Below are 15,327 nucleotides of genomic sequence, written 5' to 3'. Positions count from 1 at the left end.
GGCGTCAGTTGTCAGTTGCCCCATCTGGTTTAGCAGGGGTCCAACATTGCCCTTGCTTTTCCTCTGGCTCCCCACATACCTGAAAAAGGACTTTTTGTTGTCCTTGATGCCTGAAGCTGATGGAAAGGAAGACAGGAAGAAGAGATATTTTGCAAATAAATAGGTGAAGAATATTGAAATAAAGCAAGAAACAGGTTTCTTACCAACCTCAACTCAGCCTGGATCTGTAAGTTTTAGCTGTCACTACCTGTCCATCAAACCTTCAGATTTATAGTGTACCTGTCACTGTAATATCTATGCAGATAAGTGAATCAGTAAAAGGTACCAGGTGTCAGGACTCCTGGGTTCTGTTCTTCACCCTGCCACTGTCTGTTTTAGTAGTAGGTCACGTGTTACCTTTGTATTTCAGTCTACCTATAGGGACAGTAATGCTGGCCTGCTGTATAGGGTTCATATAAGCCTTGGCATTTGTAAATTGTTTTATACCCACTAGATACGTGCAAGAATTATTATATGATTATTACCTAAAAAAAATTCCCTACCTCTATGCTAAAAACACCTTCCCAATAGCTACTCTTTCTCCTTGCTCCAGCCAGCTGCCCTTGCTCTCTTGATAAGATGAACCCTTATGTGGAAGATACATTACCCATATCAGTTTGAACCTTTTCAATTCTCCCATCCTGGCTGACCTTCATATCTAATCTTATATCATCCTCCAAGTTTATACCTACTTTTTCACGAAAGTTTCACTTACTATATTTATTGCCCAGAGCCATGACATCAGACTTACTGAATCTTCCCATGAGATATGTAAAACATGTAATATAAATTACTATGCAAGAGAGTGTGAACTGAGCTGGTGAGTCATCTATCCATCTGAGTTACCTACCCAGCTAGGGTAAATATATCTGAACTGGCTTTAACTAGTTCACTGCAGCTTAGTTGTTACCCCAGACTTCAGTGCAAGCTACAAACTCAGGAGGTTATGTGGATGCTTGTGCTTTATTCACACTGAACTTTGGTGCCATGGCTAGACTGCTAGCAATACCTGAGTATTCAGTACATCAATAATGAATGATGATGACTTCAGTGTAAATGCCGTCTCAGCGTGTTTATCCCTATCATTTAATTTGAGCCATACCACTTTATTCTATGAACATAAAAACAATGTTTTCTTGATACATAAGTAAAATTAAAAGAAGGCAGAACTAAAGCAAAGGTTTGAATCCCTCTCTTAACTACAAGGGACCCATTGACTGCAGGCTTTTTTTCTCGGATACTTGTCTTATGCCTCTAGATCAGTGGTTGCCAACCTTTTAAGGTAAGTTTGGTTCAGAGGCAGGCAGGAGGGCAGGTGTCAGGACCCAGTGAATGCTGCCAGAGGTAGCATACAGAGAGCACCTGTGGCCAACACTTTTCCCTATGGCATCACAGGAAAGTAACAGTTGCTGAAGCCCCCCATTACTAAATGCTGCCAAAGCCCCATGTCCATGGGCTGAATCACATGGTTCCATGGGCCAGATATAGCTCATAGGACATGGTTATGGACCCCTGCTCTAGATAATAAAAGTCAATTCAAGAGAAATGTCATGAAAGATAGCTTACCAGATCCACAAGTGTGCAGCCAGCCTGAAGAGGAGTGTTGAGAACCTCTAGGTAACATAGCTGTTCCTGGGAATGCTAGGAGCTGATTTGGTCTTGAATGATCTCAGTGCTCCTCTTGCCTATACTGGCTGTAGCTGTCTGATAGGTGCCATTTTGCTTGCCTTTTGACCAGAGAACTTTACTATCGGTATATCATCTACTACTTTCATCTGTACCAACAGAACCCTGTACTGGAGTTGGAAAGAAAAGACCAGCTTGCACAGAATTAGCTTTATTGACCTTATATCCTTGAGATAGTCCCCTATGTTAGTAAAATCTGTTTAAACTAGATTTCTGTCTCCTTTGTTCCAAGGGACCAGTCTAAAAGAGACAGACATGGACAGAACATCTATCCCAATATATTTCAAAAAGCCAAATTCTCTCTTATACCTACCTACCTGTCATAAAGATTCACACTGACCCAGTGCAACAATGCGCTTTCCTCACTTTTTTTGGCAGAGAGGGAGATCGGGTCAGCCCCTGTTCAAAAGAGAGGCCCTCATAATGTGGAATACAAAGCAATCTTTTGTGTTTGTGATTAAGATCAGCTTTGCAGCAAATAATCAGAATTGTATAGTCACAAAGCTTCAGAACATACAGAATATCACCTAAGAGGAGAGCTGCTGTCTTTCAACTCTGAAGGAGGACTTTTCTAACTCATTTGCTTCTACAGCTCTTGTAATTTATGGCATTTTATAGCTGTGAGGGAAATATAGGTCATTAGTCCTGTACATGAGGGATATAAGATATTTTACTGCCTCACAAGTGCTGCCGTCTCCACAGCCGAGACCAGTTGTGATACAGATTGGCTCTCCTGATGGGTTTTAAGCAAAAGTCAACAGTATACTGCATGAAAAGAGGCAGAGAGGAGAAGGGAAATCAATGTTCCCACCAAATGAACAGCTGATTGTGGTGAGATTTCCAGGAGAAATATGACTGTGGCTAAAATGCAATCATACTGAAATGGATTTGTTGTGACTGATCTCGTTGCAGACCAATCTACTATAAACTGAATGAGAATTACTTTAAAGGAGGGGAGGTCTCCCCATAAAGCAAATGTCATTCTGAACAAATATAAGCTTTATGCCCACCACTTACTTCAGCAGCAATACCTATTTGTTTCAACATTTTTCTTTGTTACTGCTTGTAATGGTTCCTTGTAGTTAAGGAAGTAGTTGCATTTCATTAGAAGTTCCCAATTTCTCTGCAGTCATACAATTTGCCACACTACTTAAATCTGACATAGAAGATGATAGCAAAGTATCAAAGTCATTATTAGTGAATTAAGAAGAAAAAGAAAAGGCATTAGTTCAATTACCTGTTTTCCTGATAGTTTGGAGTATAGAATTGGAAAGAAAGATTTTTTTTTTAAAGGGAAGGAGGAATTTTTTACCCATATAGACTTGCGGACAGCAGAGCATGTAAGCATATGCATAATGTAAAGCACCTGAGTAGTCCCAGTGACATATGTATACATATATGTTTTGCTGGGTTGGAGTTACTTCTCAAGAAGATTTAGATTGGCTTTCCATCAACTGCCAGAATTTACAGCAGCGTAATTTAATTTTGAATTTGATACTTTGATACTGTCAGGCTAATTGGAGTATTAATCAAGAAAATGAATATGGGATTCTTTTAGCATCATGTTGATTTTTTTGTCTTCTAATATCATGTTGGTGTGTTTTTCTGCCTGTGTCCCTCAAGGCATGACTCAGAGTCAGTAGAACTTGATTCTCAGTCATAGTTTGGCCCTGTTACTCTACTATGGCACTGTACAGGGTCCTCATAGTAGGTGGGAATAGCTCTGACAATGGCCTCTTTGCAGGTAGCCTCCCTGGCTAGCATAGGAATAACTGTACCCCAGATCCTAGAGCTGTATGAGAGTAATGGAGTGGGTAGGAGTGGATCACTATTGAAAGTGGCAGCTGCTCCAATTTACACTAGAAGCCTGCACATCTCCAGAATAATTTTGGGGGGCATAAAGGAGACTTACAGTTACTGTCACTCCCTCACTCCTATTCCAGACATAGGAATAAAGCTGCTGTAAATCAGGCTGAATATGTGTCAAACTGGAGCAAGTTACATTTTTTTCTGTCATTTGTATTTATTTTCTATCCCAAAATAGGTGGGATTCAACTCTTTTGTCACTTACATGGGTGCCATTTACCCACTGAAATCATTGGGAGTTACACCCATGTTAGTGCTTTTAGTGCTGGCAGAAGCAGGACTGTGGCAGAAGCAGCCTCACAGATGAGAAGAGAAATGCAGATGTAGCATAACAATTAACAGCAATGTAGAAAGGTTTTCCTTCTTGTAAGAAAAAATGAAGGAAATTAGTAAGTCACTTGAGTCATGCTGTAAATCTTAACTAGGTCTTTTCCCCCTCCTCTTTTTGCTTTTGAAATTTCTTTGCTGTCATCTGAAGAGGTGAGAGGGGGGAGGGAGGGAAGAAAAGCCCCCAAAGCTTTACTGAAGTGTTACATGTGACAGAGCAGACAGACAATTGGTGAAGAAGAGACTCATCTTAGCCAAAGTGACATTGAGAGCTTTCACAGAAGCTTGCTGTGTTCACGCTAGAGAAACCCTTGATGTGTGCAATAATCTATAGTCATAGACTTGAAGATTTCTCTCTCTCTTTCTCTTCTTCCCCACCATCCTTCCTTCCCACCTTAAGTCCTCAATATACCTGGAAAGCTACAAGATGAACTGGAAAGCATTTTGCCAATTTTTTATGGTACCATGTGATTTGGAGGCAGACTAAAGGAAAGATGTTTGGCTTTATTCGGACCCTTCCCTTTCTTTCCGTCCCTGCTTTTGTTTTAGTTGGTTGGTTGCTTTGGTTTATTTGCAAAAAAAAGCTGTTCTACACCTGCACTGAGCTGCCACCACTGCTGAGCGTCAACAGTAGCTTCAGCTTCATGTTTAATTCATGCAATCAAAACTTTGCAACTGCAAAATTGTGCACCCCACATCCAGTGCGTCCAAATCGGCCTTCCATAAACTGCGAGAAGTTACAGCAGTGTGGCTCGCTCAGTGGCCATAAACTGAAGCACTAATGAAGCTGCCTGAACAGCACCACAGAGAGCCATTTAATCAGCCTCTGTTTTTAATTTGGATCAGATGACAGGTGGCCAAAACAACTGAAAAACTTTAAAAAAAAGGCCTCAAAACCTGTCATTGAAGAACTGAGTAGGAAATGTACACTAAGAGACTTTAATCAGGCTTACTTTGAAAACACCTAGGCATTTGCAGTATTAAGTGTTTCAACATATACTATCCGATTTAATAATTATGCAATTAGATATGAATTACTGAAGTAAATGCCTTGGAGGCATCGTGACCTAGGAAGTGTGTTATCTCAAATTTGCACATGCCTTAGAGTACTTTAATGAGTTTCTAAAATGGCACTAGTCTCCCAGCTGCCCTCACTTATGCTCTTTTCCTTTCCTTTTTTTAATCTTTCTTATATAATTGAGTATAATTCATGGCTTTCTGCATATGGACAGCACTGGCTGTACTGCCTCTAGGAAGATTGGCAAGAGATTTGGGAAATCTAACTCTTTTCTTTTTGTTAAGTACATGGTGTGGAAGTCTAGCCCATTGAACTCAATGAGTGTTTTGCCACTGGATTCAGCTTTGCTGGGATTTCATTCCATGAGGCAGACCTGTACAGGACATTAGACTAATCTAGTCTGAAGATGGCAAAAATATGAATGACATATTTTTCTGTCTGTATCAGAAAGGATGAAAGTAGGCACATCTACGCATGACGCTACATCACCATACCAATGTGCTACGGCAATGTAGCGTCTGTGGGCAAAACCCATGACACTACAGCTATGTCATTGCTACAGTGACATAGTTCTTAAAAATAACCATGTGTGGCACACATGGCACAGTAGCAATGGTGCCATAGTGGCACGCATAGATGTGTCCAGTCTATATCAGAAAAGAAAACCATATAGTACTAACCAGAAACAAATGAAAAAGCCTCTTTTATTTACAGCTGAAGTTTGATCTTCCAGAAGTATCTATATACAATTTCAATACTGAAAACCTGAATCCTCTATAGTAAGATGCACTTCCCTAAGTTTCACATGTAACTGCTGCATGTAAACTCCTGTAAGGTATCATTGTACCTTATTTAACAATGCCAAAATCATCCCTTGCACCATCTATGCATGAAAGCCATTGAGACAGAAGTGTATGACTTGGAATAAAGATCTGGAGCCTCCTAGAAGAATATGATCAAGACTGTTCAGGAGCAAAACTGCTCATTCTAACAAATGTCAAGAGGTACCCCAGCAAAAAATAGCATTAAAATGAGTTGACTAAGATAACCAATATATTTTCTACTGAAAACCCACTCTTAAAACCCAACAGATTAGACTAGGAAATACAACAAAGCTAAATAGGTATGAGGAAGAAGGGCCACAGAGGGCCTCACAAATGAAGTGGTTTATCTCTGAGGCAAAAACTAATAATAATATTTTAAAATAGAGGAGCAAATTTTCAGTTTGATTGGAAAATAGATTTATGTTGTATGCAATACTATTTTCAGGACAAAGCTTTGCCTAAATTTAATTTATATGGGGCATGTGTACACATTGCCAGCTTTAGTACTTCCTTTAGGAAAGAACCTACAGTTTGTTTGGTATTTGGCATCCACCAATTCTGTCTGTACAGATAATAGGAAAAATGGGTAAAATATAAAAGGTAAAAATGAAACATATGAATCTTAACTTTTATCAACTTCACAATAGGCAATATGAAAATTGCTTTAGACCATTGCAAGACCAAAAGAAAGTACTACAGCATGGCACAGTAATTGTCTGTATGGTGCTGTGTGCATGGTGCACAGTTAGATTTTACTGCTATGTTGCCACAGTGGCAAGATAAAATAGGGGGATTGCACCACTATGGTGTTGTAGCTGTTGATCACCTGTAGGCCCACGTGATCACTATGTCACCATAGTGCACTGTACGGTGATGTAGCACATTGCTACATTGCTGTAGAGAGATATGGAGATGCACCCTTTGTGACATTGGCACACTCTGGTACTAATTCTTCATGCACTTTTGTTTCATGAAATTCCTTTTATTCAATAGTAAACTATTAGGGCGTGTCCACACATGCAAGCATGTGAGCTTGCAGCAGCTCAAATACAAGTGGCACAAATTTGTGCTGGGGATTTTTGCCTCGGCACACGTGCCTGAACATACACTTTGGTGTGGGGCTAGTTGTGCCACTTGGAGCCAACTGACCCTGCCCAACTCCTCCCAGATCTGCAGCCAGGGGGAGCTGGATGCTGGGCCAGGACCTGTACTGGTCCCAACAGGGCTACTTGATCTCAGAAGCTTCTGGGGGGAACTTGGCCATATCCCTTCCTGCCCCAGGCTGCTGCTCCTGCTGTTGCTGCAGCTGTGGCTGCTCCTGCTGTTGCCCCCATGGGGGGGTCAGTGTCTTCAGCCACATGCCACATACCACTACACCCCCATGGGGGGATCCACCACATCCCAACTGCACTGCACCATACCCCAACAGAACACCCCAGCACCACATCCAAGCATCTGCACTCCCATTCCGGCCTGCTACCCAGCCTGCCACCAAGCCATGGCTGGGGAACAGCTTGGGGAGGGGACCTGTGTTGCCTGTGGCCCCCTCCCCCACCACTACTACCGGTGCCTGTGAGCACCTTGCCTGCCCCAGCTGCCTTGGTAGACCACCCCCGCCTTCAGCTTCACCTTCACCTGAAACACGCCTTGGGTGGCTGATCTAGACAGCTGCTCCTGCTGTCGCTGCTTCTGTTGCTGCCACAGGGGCTGAGTGGTTTCCCCACTATACTGCCTTGTACCACCCTGCACCACACCTGCACTGGATTACTTCCCTAATTGACTGTTTGCTCCTGCACTCCCTCACAGCTGCCTCACCATGTCTGAACCTATGCTTCATTACTTGTCTGCTGCCCTGCTGCTAAGTGCCTGGCTGGAGGCCTCAGGAGTTCCTGGACTCAGCTTCAACAAACAGAGCCCCTCCACTGCTCTAGCCACCTTTTACACCTGCTTCAGCAGTGTCCCCTATGTGTTTTGCCCTTGTGTGGTAAGTCCTATAGTCCATTCCCCATGCTCTGGTGTTTGCTGTGTGGCTAAGTTAGCCAGCTCAAGTCTCCCCAGCCCTTGTGTGTGTCTTCCCTCCCCACCTTCCCTGGGCCTAGCCCACCTAGTTTCCTGTGGGGCTGTAGCTCAGTGAGCTTCAGCCCCTTTCCTTCCCTCCCTCTCCCCACAGCCCCAGCCTGCCCCTATTGGATTCACTGTCCTTTTTATGTTTTTGGGTGGGGGGGTTGGTTTTCCTCTCCCTTATATAAAATGATGGCAGGGCAGGAGCCTTCTGGGGAGGGAGACACCCCCATGGAACTTCCTGCAGCCACCACTGTGGGGGTAGGTTCTAGTCAGAACCCTGAGAGGGCATATGTCACTATATCCCCCACCAACCCCCCTCTGGGGGTAGACAAGCCTGTGACAGGCTGCTGTTCCTGTGGGGGCAAGCAGCCCCCCCCCCCGGAGGGGCTCCCAACCCCTCCCCACCATCAGGGACCCAGGGCAAGGGCAATGGGAAAGGCTTCTCTTCAGCCTCCTTCACATCTGGGGATGGGAAGGGCAAGGGCCCCACTCTCCAGCCCAGATCACTGGCACCTGAGGGGACCAGGTGCACTACACCAGCCAGCACACCCACTCAGTCTGTCCCTGGCCCTAGCCCTGGCCCCACCAAGGTGACCTCCCAGTTAGGGAGCCCCAGTTATGCCCAGAGGCCTCTGGGGTGACCCACAGCTGTGGGACCTCCACTGCTGGCTCTTCCAGCTTGGATGGTGGTGCCCTCTTTCTGGAACTCACCCAGAGGTGAAACTACCCAAGCAGGAGAACCTGCACTTTGAGAGCTGGGTACAGGCCCTGGCTCAGGGGGTGGGGGCCTACAAGATCATGGTGGCCTCCCACTTTCATGGCAAGGGTTTTTTTTCCTTGCCTTGAAGGTCACTGCACAAAAGGTGGTGGAGAGGGGCTTGTGGTGGAGGATGAATACATCCCCCTTGAGCCCCTCGAAGAGCTGGGAACCTGTGTGGTCCTCAGCTCCATCCCACCCTATATCCCCAACTGGTCCCTGCTCTCCTAACTTCCCAGCAGAAAGGCTGGACCGGGGTTGTGCTCAGAGTGGGCAGGGGCAGGGTGGGTGGCAGCCAGAGTTCTACTAGGACTTCCTCCAGGCCTGGCTCATCTTTACCTCAAAGTCCCCTGTGACACTTGCCCCGGGCACCAATCTGCCCATCTAGCCCCTGCTCTGGAACCTCTAGCTGAAGGTGCCTATGGTGGAGGCACTCTGGTGCAACAGAGGCTGGCCCTGGGTGATGTCAGCTGTATAAGAGACTTCCTAGACTATAACAGGCAGGTTTGGGTGACCCTTGCTGAGCAGGCCCGGTGCATGGGTTTACCTATGCCACGTGCAACCTGCTGCCTAGTCCAAGGGGTGAAATCTGCCTTATCTCCTGATGCCCTTGCTTTCGTTGACCAGGTACTGTGTGATGGCAGTCCCTGCACCCCCAGCTTGCTGGTGTTTGTTGTGGAACAAGTGCTTCACCTGGCCTTGCAGCACTCCCCGCTCCACCAACTGAGCTGGCTGGAAGAAACAAACCAGTCTGCTTCTCCACTGTCCATCACTGCCACCTCTACCTGCTCATGCACCACATGTTCCATCATGCCACCCTTGCATCCCGCCCAGCTACCAAGCAGCGCAACCTGCTCAGCAAGGACATATCTGGGGCACCCCAGTGGCTGAGTCTGTACTCCACACTCATCCCATGAGCCAATGGGAACCTCATCTGATGGCTCCTCCATGGAGCCATCACCACGGATGTATATGTGGTGAGTTTTACCAACACCCTGGTCTCCTGCTCCTTCTGTAGACAGAGTGAGACCTTGGTGCACCTGACACTCAAGTGCACCAGGCTGCAGCCCCTCCACCTCTGGAACCTCTTCTTGGGGTTCAGGATGAACTTTACCCCCATCTTTTTATTTTTGGACACCACATCTGTGGCCCCACTAAGTCCCAGGACCTCCTGGTCAACCTCCTCTTGGCCCTAGCCAAGTGGGCCCTGTACATTACCAGGAAGAAGGATCTGGCCAGGAAGGTCCCCGGGGACTATGGGGCCATTTTCCTCTTATCATTCTGCACATTCCTCCAAGCAGAGCACAACTGGGTGGCATCCACCAGCTCCTTGGACACAACACTCCCATCCTGTTTTTTGCTTCTGTTAATCCCAGAATTTGGTTTTCATTCATCCATTATCCCTCATATAGTAGGGGCCACTAGTTAGCTAGGTGGGCTTTAAGGCCCACAGTAATTGAATTACACAAATCAACAGGAGCCCAGCCAATTGATATCTAGGGACACTACCCCTTGTGCCAGCTGGACTGTTGAAGCAGCCTTAGCCTAAGGTTCCCTTTACCCTCTACCCACTGCAGCAGTTCATCAGTGGGGACTGCTGCCTGGCTATGACCTGCTGCCACTTGTGGAATATGGCAACCCCTGCTCGAGGCCGCCACAAACCTGACATCCCCCACATTTTCCACCAGTCCCCACATCCCCCCACACTCCCAGCTACTCCCCACATCCCCCCACACCTACCCACATACCCCACACCCATAACCCCCCACCGCCAAGTCCCTGTTAACTTACATGGGACAGTGCCCATGTCCTGATCACACCACAGCCTTGTCCCACTTCTGCTTACCCCAGGACATTAAGAGAGCATGCTCCATGTACTGGGGCAGCAGAAGAACCATAGAAACACTCTGGCTAGATACCAGAGTGTGTCTGTGAAGGAGCAGTCTCTGGGTTGCTTCGGGGTACAGTCCTGGACCATGCCTTGCTCCACCTTTTTCCATGTTTTCTTTTTAATACCTGGATTTCCAGGTAGCAGCTTAAGAGCCTCTGCCGCAAATATGCAGTATGGGGAACATTTTTTTTGTTCCCAGTGTGCCTCTTGTAGCCTCTCAAACTGCTTTGAGAGGCTGCAAGAGGCAAATGTGTGCTCATCTGTACATGCCCTTATAGTCTTGCAATGGTATAAAGTAATTTACATATTGCCTATTTTGAATGTGATAAAAGTTAATATTAATTTATTTCATTTTTACCTTTCATATTTTACAGTTTTCCTATTATCTGTATATGCAGAGTTAGTGGATGCCAGATACCAAACAAACTGTAGAGTCTTTCCTTACGAGATTTAAAAAGGAGAATGTTCCTTTCTCATCACACTTTCAGTAGTCTCCTCCTACACCTATGACTAGAGATTTGTTCTTTCTTGCAAGGATAAATATCCTTGTTTTTCTTGACTGTGCAGTACAATAGATTTTTCTAATACTCCATTATTTATGTGCATTTTCTCTATAGGACTATTCAAGTCTCATTTCTAAATTCAGACAAATAGGCCCTCCTTTCACAAACTGTGCACATTTGGTGGTTCAGGTCCAATACTTGGACATTGGATTACATATTTCTGAGGACATGATGGATGATACAGCACTGAAGTTGATATTCATTGTTTTCCATAAACATCTCTTCTCTGAGAATTATTTAAATAGAATCTCTAAACCCTATAGTACTTTTCAAAAAATAGTAGGGAGTGTCTTGTATATGCACTTCTCATTCTAACTGATCTGATACAAAATATTACAGAATGCATCAGATTTTGCAATGTGTGATAGTCATTGCACAATCAATACTTAATATCTTGCTTTATAAATTATAAACAGTCCAAATATAACAAAAGTGTATCCTAAAATCCATTGTGGTGTTTGCATGTGTATGCACAGCCATTGAACTGACAAGACATGCAGAAGTGTGCCTATGTATATGAGAGATGAATTGAACCTTGAAGTGTTTAGAAATAAGAAAAGTGTTTGTTGTTTCCAAGACTTCAGATTTTCTTGACTTTTAAGTGTGAACTGGTGAGTATGTTCATCACAAATGAAAAATTAAGGTTGCAATAGTCAACAATAGATGCTTGAATCCCCATCAGAATATGTCTGCTTTATGCAGCCTCATGTTTTATGCAAATTATGTTTTTGCTTGATTTTTCCATTGCTTGAGTATAGTAAGCTTTAATGGACCTAGACAGGAATTGGATTACAAAAATTAGAGTTAATGCCATAATCTTTATAGAGAAATTAAGGGAAAAAATGGAAGAAAGTGTATGGTGGGGAGGGGGCATAGAAGGGGGATTGGTGGCAGGGATAAGAGGAGCAAAGATAAAACCAGACAATTTATGGTAAATGATCTGAAAAGTGTGATTATAGATATACAACACGATTTCAAATTATGCCTGGAAGGATGAATATTTTCAATATGAACACAGCATGAATTTCCACATAAGTGTTACTATTAAATCTGAGGCAAGTTCTGTGAATATTATCACTTCCACCACATCAGACTATCAAATCCTACACATTCATGATTAACTGCTTATTTTTTATAAGTATAGGCTTAACTAGTGACACGTATTACCATCCAAAATACAATATATTCCTAAACACATTGTCATGGGCACTCAGAACTAAGGGGAAGCTATAGTCTTTAAGACCTTATTCATGCAGGGATGTACACATCTGTTTATGCACTATGAGCAAGCTCATTAGGAGCTTGATCTTATATCATTAAAGTCAATGTTGCTATTAAATCTGATGCTCACCTTGAGTAAAATTCTTGCCCTATCGAAGGCATAGTGCATATTTTATAAGCACATGCATATAACTTTGCGGGCTTAAGGCTTTAATGTTACTTGTAGATCTGACTGTTCTGTAAGTCAATTTGTGTGCTCCAGATACTATGCCATCATTTCCTCCTAAGCAGATAACATTATGTTGTTCCAATACAAAAAGTAACTATATGATTTCAATGAATTAATTTTAGATTAAAAGAAAAACAACACAAGACCATGAAAAGCAAAGTGCGCATGAAAGAGCACAGGGAATGTCACTAACATCTATCTGGACAAGATACAAAATGTCAGCTGCCTCCAGAATTCAGCAAATTCCTAGAAATGTGTCAGGATACAGAAATCCTATCAGCTACACACCATATATGCACAAAGGAAATACAGCAGTATAACTCAGCTGAGAGTTTGAATGATCTTGCAGTCTGCTTGAATGGATTAGGAACAAATTATTTTGCTTTGTAGTTGTGGCCCATTCTAAACAAGTTTGTCCCACTTGTAATTTACTGTAATGTACTCATAGCTGGATGGTTGGGGAAAATTACTAGAATGCACAAATGGTTCTTTTAAAAGAGAATTTAATGCATGAACAATGTGTGCCCCCAGTGGCTGGGGGGACACAGTGGTGGTGGGAGCATGGTGGAGGCAGCAGGAGCACAGTGGTGGTAAGCAGGGAGCTCCCACAGATGGCACTGGCACTGTCAGTGGTCAGGGGGTGGAAGCTGGCAAGCACCGACCAAGACTTGATGACCACCTGCAGCCACCACCAACAGCATCGGTGGCCGCTAGTGGGGATTGCGGACTGCCTGCAGATGCGACCAGCAGTGTCGGCAGTGGGGTGGCGAGTGACAACTGCCCGCAGCTGACACCAACACTGTCAGTGGTGCCATTTTGTAGGGGGTGCACCACCACGCTCAGGGGGTGTATGTGCACCCCCTATACATCACCCCTGATTTAAAGAAACAGGATTAAAAATTAAAAGAACGTACCATCATCTTGCAAATTATGTGTCCTGAAAACCTACTTCTGTTGCATTTACCTCCCCCACCATTCCATCAAGATTACTAAAACTGAGCGTGTGGCTTTTGTTGATTGCTAGTGTTTTTCCCATTTCCTTGCTTTGCAATTTCACAGTTGGCCTAGGCACAGGTATAAGTAGCAATTTTGATGCCCTGGGCAAAGCACTGGAGAGTAGCAAGAATGTCTAGCACACCTCACACCATGTCTGTGGCTGCTACTCTGCAGGTACTTCTCAGAAGCTAGTGCCTCAGTGACTCCACCATAGTTACACTACTGGGACCAATTAACTGTATTTAGTGAAAGAGTGAAATTCTGGTAAACTCTGGGTGCATCTACATGTACATTAACGCGCCTTTTCTAATATTAATTTGGTATCTCCAGTGTGAGGTACTAAATTAATGAACTTTAGGCAGAACTAATGCCCAGTAGCACATCTGTGTGCTTTTTTAGTGATGCTTAATGCTCAGTAGACTATTATTGTACAGTAGCATAATGTCACTTTTTTATGTGATGCTTTAATGCACAATAAAATAGTCTACTGCTCATGAAAGCACATCTATAGATATGAAACTAAGTGGGGGCAAGAAATGTGGAAATGGGACATTTTGATTTTTCAGGTTATAGTAAAAAAGCCAGCAAGAGGTAAAGAAGATATGAAGCAAATAAAGGGGTTAGAAAGCAAGCCATATGAAGAAAGGATGAAGGACTTTATTTGGGAGAAAAGAGATAGGAGTTGTGAACATGGTAAAACTTTTCAGGTATTTGGAGGGTTGCCATAAAGAAGATGGAATAACATTCTTCTTCCTTCACATAGACTGCACAATACATGGCAGTGCACTCAGAAACAGATTTATTTCAAAGCTCATGAAAAGCTTCCTAATTGTAAGAAAAGTAGGAACAAGCTGGGATTGTTTAGGAACAACATATTCTGCATCTATGCAGGGGGTTGGATTAGAAAATCCTTGAAGTCCCTTCCAGCCCTGTAATTTTGTTATTCTATACTGCTTGTACTGTGCTTTTGGATCCATGAAAAAAATACAGTTTAAGGTATCCTCATCTCTTACTAGTCAGTCAGAATCCAGGATTCACAAATGTCCCAGAGGAGCCTTGTTCTATTAAGCATTACATTATGCTCTCATTTTAATGTGGTGAGTAAGATCATTTTGTCTCTCATTGCAAGACTCCAAGATATTAGATGTATTATCCCCCTAAGATACATATTAAAAATTGCTTAGAAGAATAAAGGCTAAATCCTATGTTTCTCTATTCACCCCCCCCCCCGCCATACTACATGCACCTAGCTTAATCTTAAACTGATTTCAGCCATTTTGAAAGCAGTTTATGTACACTGAACTTGTATTGTGTTACAGATTTGAACTGGTTTCCAATCATTTATATCAGTTTACGTGTAATTTCTGTCCCTGTGTAATTTCTGTCCCTAGCTGAAGAGGGCTGGAAAGTCATCTAGGTAATACCTAACCTGGGGACTGGTTGTTAGAACACTTTAGGGATTCAAACTCCTAAAAGAGGGAGACCCAGAAGCAAAGTCACCCACCTTCTAGCAAATGCACTAACCAGTACGCTACTAGGCTGAAAAGAAGGACTTCTTTTCTCATCAGGGTCTAACACTCTTTAGTCATGTTTTTTTTCTGAAACTACTATTTCAGGATTTACCTGGCTTTATACATATACTTAGGTATTCTACTTTTGCTGGGAAGCTGGCTTGCTGGAGCATAGGAAAGGCTAAATTGAAAACAGGGCCAAAGTGGCAAAAAAGGTTAGTCCATGCTTGCTATTTAGGCACATAAAGCAAAAGAAGATCCAGCTGTAATTTTTCAAAAAAGTTAATTTATTTTAATAGAATAATTTGTATTAGCATAAATAGTTTTTATGGCTT

Source organism: Crocodylus porosus, unplaced genomic scaffold, assembly GCF_001723895.1.
Source record: "Crocodylus porosus isolate Cpor-Errol unplaced genomic scaffold, CroPor_comp1, whole genome shotgun sequence".
Taxonomy (NCBI): domain Eukaryota; kingdom Metazoa; phylum Chordata; order Crocodylia; family Crocodylidae; genus Crocodylus; species Crocodylus porosus.
The sequence above is the reverse complement of the archived record's forward strand: the minus strand, read 5'-3'. Positions refer to the sequence as shown.